Below are 9,454 nucleotides of genomic sequence, written 5' to 3' on the forward strand. Positions count from 1 at the left end.
GAGTACGTGATTAGTTTTTTTTTTAAATAATTGAGCTCGTAACTCAAATTGTGGTTTTTTTCCCGGGACGGAGTAAGTAGTGATAAGTAATGGTAATTATAAGTCTCAAGGTGACTTGGTATCTTCACCGATAATCTAAGTCACATGACTTTCAATAACATGCTGAGAATCCATGGATAATGTTTCGTTTTCGAGCTGTTTCAACAAAACTACCCCGTTTCGTTAAATCCATTATAGGTCCATTTTAGCCACATCGTAGTATACGATATGATCTTAATTTTACCCAAGCCGTAGTAGTAGTTGTGGCTGGAGTTTTTCCTTTCGTTATCCTTAGGTTTTTAGCTTAAAGGGAGGATGAAGTGGAATATCAAGTGATTTTTTATCGATTCCTCTACTAATTATAAGACCAGTCTGCATAGTGAAACATTCAGGAAATACATCTGAATGATTTTAAAATTTAAATTAGGTTCATATTTTAAGGATAATTTTAAACAAGGACTGCCGATCAATCGCGTAACGCCCTGCCTTTTTGTTAACAAAATTCTCGTGGAACGTTCCATGTTGAATGAAATTTATCACGAGATTTGAAAAAGTTAGGCGCGCGACGTGGCAATCGTGGCGCGAGACATGGAACGTGCCACGAGAATTTTGTTAATGAAAAAGCAGGGCGTTACACGATTGGTCGGTCCTTGTTTAAAATTATGCTTAAAATCTGAACCTAATTTGAATTTTAAAATAATTCGGAAGTATTTCCTGAATGTTTCACTATGCAGACTGGTCTTACAATTAGTAGAAGAATCGATAAAAATCACTTGATTTTCTACTTCACCCTCCCTTTAAAAGGAACTCAATAGTACCTCAACCCACCCATAGGCGGAATTAAGCTCGGTAAGAGATTTTATTTCAGTTCAAAAAAATCCTGGTCACAACCAGGAATCGAGCCATGGTTGCTCGAACAGAATTAAGATACTGTACCATGAAAATTTCTACATTTAATTAATCTCTAAGGTGTTGGGGATGGGGGAACCCACTTTATTTGTGTGGTCGCATACGTCTGAATTTGTATCTTTTTTACGTCTTTATTTTTCTTTCCTTTTTTTGATGTGCTAATTAACAATGTGATTACAGCCCTTGGGCCATCTTGTTTTTTTAACAAGTCGAACATTCGCTAAAATTTAGTCAACTTAAAGAGTTAGAGCCATAATTTTCGTCATCCACAAACTTAAAATACGAAAAAAATCCTTGAAAAATCTAGTTTATTATGGTATGTTTACTTTTGTATTTGGTTTCGTAGAAATTTATAAAATTGCAATCAAAGTTTTGTGTTTGGAAAAGGCCTAGTTAAAATTTTGTTTCGCTTGATGACGTAGTAAGGAGAAATTTTCTCTCTTGATGTCGCTCACGTGACGCCTGTTAGTGTCTTAGCGCCGCGTTAAGCCTATTTTATTCAGATTCGCGCGGTATTAGTAGACTCGAAAGTAACGGGCGCTCGCGCTTGGCTTTTCCGCGAGATGCCGTGAGTGACGTAGCAAGGAGAAAAACCCGCCAAAAATCTTCTCTGCAAATTTGCTTTGGCCCCCCGAATTTCAAGTTTTCAGTGTTTTTTCTGTGTTTTCCCTCATATTTAAATATTTATTAAGCATATTTTTGGAATCAGAAGAGTTTAAACTCTCAAAAGAGTAAGGTTTTCTTTAGATTTGAGATAATTTTTAAATCAGTTCGCTATTCCTTTAATATTGATGTCAATTAGTAATTACGTATTTAAAATAACATACATGTTTTGCTCAAAAATAGTTTTTGGTGGCAGTTAAAGTGTTTGCGGCGACTTTTAAAAACAAGATGGGCTTGGCCAGTGTCAACGTTTTAGCCGTGAAAATTTAACTGACAGACAGAATGACACACAGACAGATGGGGCTATTATCATATTTATAATGTTAAAATCAATGTGGGTTTATTTTCACTTTCGGGCGAATGTTTTTACTAGTTGGGAAACCAAAACAAACCTCTCCGAGTCGAGAGGCAATTAATAGGTTTTTCTTAAATAATAAAATAAATATATTTGACATTAATTATGTTAATCGTCAGTAATTTACCTTAATTCTAGTTAAGTCGTTTTAAGAAACTTTATTCCTAAAATCATTTTAAACATAGCTATTGTTGACTTTGAATTCAAGTGTATGCCCCTTTAACAATTCTTGGAAATTTAGGGTATGATTCACAATATATGATAAGAAAACCCGTAATTTCGTGAACATTTGGGAGGATAGACGTTTCTCGTAACCCTAGCCGATTGACGCATATTTCTTAATCCAAATGATGGGAATAGAAGCCAAAAATTTCTTTTTGCGATCACGTTTTTCAACTGCTAACGTGGTGACAGACACACACAGAGATACGTCCAGTGAAATACCTTTCCGTGAAGTCATCGTCACTCGGAGAGGTAAAAAACGAAGTAGCCTATGTTCTATTGCACAGTTTAAGCCTTTTTACGTGCATCACAGGTTTTCTAAATAACTAAATAACCAACCGTGTTGATACATAACATAACCACATGGAATAAAACAGCCTAGCTAGAATATCTACTTTTAAGACTTCGAAATATTATTTAAATTTAACGGAAAGATTTTGGCAAGTTTTTTTAATGATATTAGCTGATTTTTCCAAAAATGTCGCATTTATACCAGTTTTATTTTTAAAAAAATCATTAAAAATGTTAAAACTAAATTTCTCTGTCGATTAATCTTAATTTCAAATTGGAATACATGAATTGATTTCTAATTTTTCGCCCTTTGTGGAATTCAAACAGTGTCCTTGTTTCAGCCACAACTGTGTATAAACCAGAATTTTAAGAACTGCGAAGCAAAACTCGTTTTGAATAAAAAAAATATTCGTTTAGATGAAAATGTTTCGAATCGAATTCTAATGATCGACTTATTTATATGAAAGAGCATATCCATTAAAATGTAAGTTTATAAAATATGTTCCATAAGGATGAACCTTCCTATACTTTGTAATGCTAGAGACTTTACAGCTCGCACTAGTTCGAGAACGACAAGCGAGAATTGACTACACTCGGTTAATTTTGCAGTTCATCTTTCTATTTAGTCTACTAAGCCTTTGACAGCGCCTCACCAGGCGTCGTTTTACTAGAATCTATGACCTACGTCATTTCATGACAAGCTCTCAGAGTAACCAGTGACAATTTTATGAAATTGAACTTATGATGTTTCTCATCGACGACAAGAATTTTTATTATTGTATATTTCTTACATGAATCATTTGTAAATTACACAATTTCTCTTTTTTTAATTCCTTGAAATTATAAAACATTTATTCGTTTGAAGTGTAATTATAAAAAGATCAAGATTAAGTAGCGCGATAGCAACAGGATTAAGAATGAAAGAAAATCACCTTCGTCATTAACATTACAATTAAAATATAGGGGGAGGCAACCTATAGTATCGGATTCAGTTTGATCTCAACGCACTTTCGTGAAAACAGACGTTGAAAATCGGAAGTGCATGATGAAAATCAGAGATTGACACCATTCTTTCGAAATGATATCCCATAATAGCAAAAATAAATAGGGGAAAGTGTCGGACTCTCTCCTTCGTCTGTGACATGCATTTGGAGGGGTGAATGCATACTCACGAAATCTGTTCCATCCCCCTCGCCTATTCACCACGTACCTACGATAATTTGTGATATTGCGCGTGAAGAAATAGTGCGGTTTTATTTTACATTAGCTGCTTTTGACTGAGGCTAACCGTGGCCACTGCAGTTTATCGCCACAATTGATGATGTACATGATTGAATTAATTTAGTTTGCTAATATTGATGTTATTTACTAATAGAAAAACGTTTTAGCTTATAATCATTCACAACCCATCAGGGCCCAAGTTTAAAAGAAATTCTAAAGGATTTTAACGATGAGTTTTTTGAATTAAATGATGATTTCAAGAACATCTGCGGCATTTTTAATTTAATTTTGGCGTGCTAACGTTTTAAACAAACTTTAACCTCGTTCAAACGCGAAAATAACACTAAAGAAAATAGAACAGAGCGCGGAGGTCCGAGAACAGAGCGCGGAGGTCCGAGGACCGAGGTTGTGACTCTTCCTTGAGATACGCCTATGCCAAATTCTCCCGTTTGGTGGCGTACTAGTACGAGCGTTATTTTCGGGAAGAATGACATCATCAACTACAAATCTCATTGGCTGATACAATTTTAAACACCTCTCGCGCGCTTGAGCGTCTCGAAATGTATGTCAAGCTAAGGCAAAGGCAGGAAAATATGGCAGTCCGACACTTTCCCCTATTTATTTTTGATAATAGCGGTCCTCATAACCGCTGTTCCCAAATAGAAACAAGTTGGGAAAACCAAAATATTACCTCTCCGAGTCAAGAGAAGGACTACCTACAAACTTATTTACCCAGTTATGGAAATGTTTCTTTTTTTTTTATGAACAAATACTGAAGTTAAAATTTATGAAATATTAAAGCAGTATACAAAGCATAGCAAATATACTGTAAATCAGACGACATTTTACATCCAATAAGGATATACTTGTACACATTAAAATCATCCGATGGGGAAAAACGGGAAATGAAGAGATAAAACTTTGGAGGGATATTACCTTTACGTGTTTGTAAAGGCCCAATTTTCTACTCCTCAACTTATACCCTCTATGTTCAAAGCCATATTCACAACAGGGTTGCCATGTAAACACTATCCTCTCCTTTCACCTCAACAATTTTCTTAGTTTGTCAACATGACGATTAAAGTTACATAACACCAAAGCTAATTTGTGGCTACACACACTGAAAGTAAACGTGCACCATTAAAATCATGATAACACGAAGCTATAATCCGATTACGATCAGACCTTTCACTGATCTGGGCTGCGTTCAGCAGAGCTCACCAAAAAAGACAGCGGATTTTGGAAAACGTTTACCGGTGAGATCTGTCGTCATAGCTTTTCTCCGGTCATCGGTGTTTTAAAAATGAAGCTAGCGCAATAAAGCGTGCAAGGTACAAAGGCTTAACAAAAATTGTATGATAACATATTTATGGAGATAGATAAGAACAACTTTTATAATTAAACATAGAAACTAACATATCTCTTAAAATTCTCGCGTGATCAACTGGTTTCACGTCAAATAAATAGCTATAGTCCCATCAGAACATAGAGACTAGAAACCCCAAGGAGTGGCAGGTCCCCCGCTCTACAAGCGCAAATAATATGTTGCTCATAAATTGGTACATGAGAGCTTCCGGCCCGTTTAATTTTGCTTAGCGGAAGTCGCCGTGTACCCATTGCGTGTACCATGAAAAAGGGCAACAAGTTGAGGCATTCCTGCCACTCCTTGGGGTTTCTAGTCTCTATGATCAGAATCAGCAAGAGCTATTTGTATTAATTCCTCCATGTTTTTCTCGCCAAGCTGAGAACTACGCGTTTTACGCCACGTTATCCAAAAACCCGACTATTTTCTTTGGTGACCGCGCTGGCTCAACGCTGAGCACCGTGCCGTCCTAATTCAAAACCAAAATCCCGTTCTGTAGGTCACTGCTAACAGCGCTGAGCTCTGCTCAACGCGGCCCAGACTTCCACCATGATTATAAAATCTTAGCCTGATTATTTAAAAGTGTAATTAACTTTCGGCTCACTCTGAACCGTTAATGTCTCTGCATTACAGAAACGAAAACCTAGCGTTTACTTTATGGTTCACTAGGCCTATTGACAAATGAAAGTTCATTTGACCAATATAGTGGCGTTCTTCTTGAAATCACTTTAGAAAGGATTATCCTATAAACAGATGTAGTATAGCTTAAGTAATATATAAACATCGATTTCAAATAATAATATTAAAAAAAGTTCTTGGGATATCAAAATGAAACAGAGCTTTATAGCTACAAAACCACTAAAGGCATCGAAATTACGAAAAATATTTCCATATATTAATTATACATTATGAGAAAACCAAATATTAAGGTTTTGTAGGATTTCTTTCCACAAAACAAAGCGAACTGCTAACGCGATGCACTAACGGACGGACATACACAGACTAAAACATAGACTGCTTTTTAACTCTTTCCGTTTTAATTTTGAGTTGAGAAACAAGATTATCTTAAATATTAAAATAAATATAATTAATATTAAATATTTTCTTCGTTAGTTGTTCGCCTTATTGAGCGTTACATCGCGTTAATAAAGAACAATTAAACATTCTTGAGAGACTTGACTAATATTGGCGTTTGAAATGAAGCATACGCCGGTTGCTTCACCTTACTGAAATAGGTAGTATATAAGGGTGTCGAACTACAGCTAAAAGCAAGAACAACCGCAATTGCGAAAACCTTTGGTGGCGATCCCACCTTAGGGAGGCTAGACGTTTCTCGTAACCCTAGCTGATCGCCGCGAATGTCTTAAACCCAACGATGACGATGGAGTAGAAGCCAGGTGTACAGACTGGTGTCCAAGTGGAATGGACGAATCAGAAGATGGTGGTGATTAGAAGCCAGTATGTACAGACTGGTGTCCATGTGGGATGGACGAAGACCAAAAGATGGTGGTGATTAGAAGCCAGTATGTACAGACTGGTGTCCATGTGCGATGGACGAAGACCAAAAGATGGTGGTGATTAGAAGCCAGTAAGTACAGACTGGTGTCCGTGTGGGGTGGACAAAAACCAGAAGATGGTGGTGTGAGAACTCATGTAGAGGAGCCATTTCCGTGACTGTGAAAGCAGTTCGGAAATGGCGAACACGTTTGCTCCGATTTGGAAACTGCGAACGCGGTCACGTGGGTGTAACAACAGACACACACACACACAGACACACACACAGACAGACACACACGATCGTTACAGAACCTCTCCGTGACATACGTCACTCGGAGAGGTAAAAAAACGCAGTTTACCCGTTACGGCTGTTCCCTATACAGCGGTTCTCGTAAACGCGGCGTACCTTTACAGCAGTTCCCAAAAGAGCAGTACCACTGAGAAGTGAAAAACGATTATCGTTTATGATGGTTTGAACTTAAATAAGTCTGGATAAACTCGCTTACTTGTATCAAAAAGTCTTAAATATGTTTTGGTTTGGTTATTTGAACCCTAGTAGTATTAGGGTCAGTTAAAGTATTGTTATTGGAACCTAAATAGTATTAGGTCAGGTAAGGTTAGGTTAGGTTTGGCTATTGAACCCCAGTACTATTAGGGTCAGTTTAAGTATTGTTATTTCAAAATGAATAGATCAGGTTCGGTTAGGTTAGGTTATGTCTTGTTGCGCTTAATAGGTAATTCTTCAAAAGTCAAGCTAAAAACTGCTTTTTCTAAAACAGCAGTTTTGAACCACTCCGCTGTTCTTTTAGAATCGCAGTGCGGCGGTTGTTATTTCGGGACGGGCTCTTCTATACGACGCATCTCTTGAGCGATTAAAAATATATGACACACCTTTCTAAGTGATGATGACGTCTTTTTAAGAAGGTCAAAATAATAATTCTCAAATTGTTAAAAGAGAAATCCAGACTTTAAGTTATGAGCTTCATTTGAGAATGAATTAACAACAAACCTTTATTACACGCTAAAAACACATTATTTTCTAATCTAATAAAAATACGTCGATTTAATACTTCTTTTGAATTAATATCTCGAAAAGCCTCTTCATTTTTTTCTCTACCATATTGAGTTGCGGGCTTCAAATGCTTGAAAATCTCACTTACCAAGGGTAAAACAATATGAATTTACGTTGTAGATAACCTAATGTAATTCATTCGATTTATTTCTAGTGAATATGGCGCTACTTTGGAAAAAAAAAACTTTTATGATAATTGCAATAGTGCAAAACTAAAAGGGACATTTGAGTGAGCAGCCCCTTGATCAATTTTCCATAACTGTGCTAAAATGACAACCCGCAACCAGAGAGAATTTATAATAGGGAGTGGAAACTGAGGAATATTATGTAGCTCAAGAATCACGTGATCAACAAAACTGGCCAGGTCTATTTCCGGTATAATGTTTTGTGGCCCCTCCCTCTAGGGTGGTTCTAGAATATTGCGGGAGGGTCTCTAGAGGAGATGGACACTACCTTTTTAGGGAAAGGGGAACGTCCGACTTAAAATAACTCCAAATGGCGCCAGTCGCACTCGAAATCGCGAACCCTTATTGGGTAATTGTACAACCAATAGTGAGTGAGGGCAAACTTTGCAATTAAAGGAGTGGCATATGACCGGAAATTTACCTGGCCAGTTTTAGCGTCTCAGCCTACTTGTTTGATCTACATTGTATTTAGCACTGTCAAGGGCAAGAGCTTCCTCTCCCTATTATAAATTCTCTCTGCCGCAACCCATTCAAAACCCCTGATTATCAACTATCGAAAGTTTAATAGTGCCAGGGGTAAATAACGAAAGGAGTTAGAGACGCTAGCTTCCGTAGTGTAGAATACAGTGGGACTTTCAAACGTAGACACAGAAAAGAGAAAACGCCTCGGTCGCGCCGCCTATAATTCAAAATAAGTATGATATTTTCCAACCAATAGCGTGGCAGCAAAGATTCGAAAGGCATGCTGGGATATCGATTTTCTAATGTCTGCTAGTATTCGTCTGCTAGTGTTCGTCTGCTTACGACTGAGTGACAATTAGGCTTAGAGTAAAGCTTATTCATTAAGGTGCACTTGAATTAGAAACATGCAACTTTAAAGTTGGTAAATTCCTTATTCGATAATGAAATGGAATTAAATGTCGTTTTTGCATCCTTCAATACAGTTTTAGTTGTTTTAATTTCTTTAGTCACAGATACAGTCGATGATCCTGATCCCACAGTTCCCACTAAGCCTTGGCTCACTGGGCCGACTCTGTCTGTAACCGCGCACTTACGGCAAAACAAGTTTGATCACATTTTGAGGATTTCCCCGGCTTCAAATTGCAAATTGTTGACTTATCTTTCTTCTTTAATTAAATCGCTGTTTACTCGCGATTGAATATAATAATTATATTGGGTTGATTTATGAGACGACTTCACAACATCGACACCCGCCATTTTACTTTACCCAGAATACCTTGCGGCGCGAGATTTTAAGGCAAAACTTTTAAGGTTCTGGTCTTATTTACAATACAGTTCCAAAGATGGCACTACGTTAGTTACAAATTCTATGACGTTTCAAGGTCCCACTGTATTCTACACTACGGAATCTAGCGTCTGTAACTCCTTCCGTTATTTACCCCTGATAGTGCTAAAATTAATGAACAAGTCACGTAAAAACATTATGTATTAACTAGGTGTGGTTGGGGGTGATTTCTCGCCAAATACTCGCAACTACTGAGATCCTAGGCCTATTAAACACCACCTTAAGACCAAACTAAGAACAAAAGCCAGGCTTAATTTTAAATAACTTATTTTAATGCGGTTAAGTCACAGGGTTGGCAAAAATCCGGATAATTTGAATAAAATCCAGACCA

The sequence above is a fragment of the Phalangium opilio genome, unplaced genomic scaffold (assembly GCF_054372755.1).
Source record: "Phalangium opilio isolate 3A_F unplaced genomic scaffold, DU_Popi_V2 ptg000089l_1, whole genome shotgun sequence".
Classification (NCBI taxonomy): domain Eukaryota; kingdom Metazoa; phylum Arthropoda; class Arachnida; order Opiliones; family Phalangiidae; genus Phalangium; species Phalangium opilio.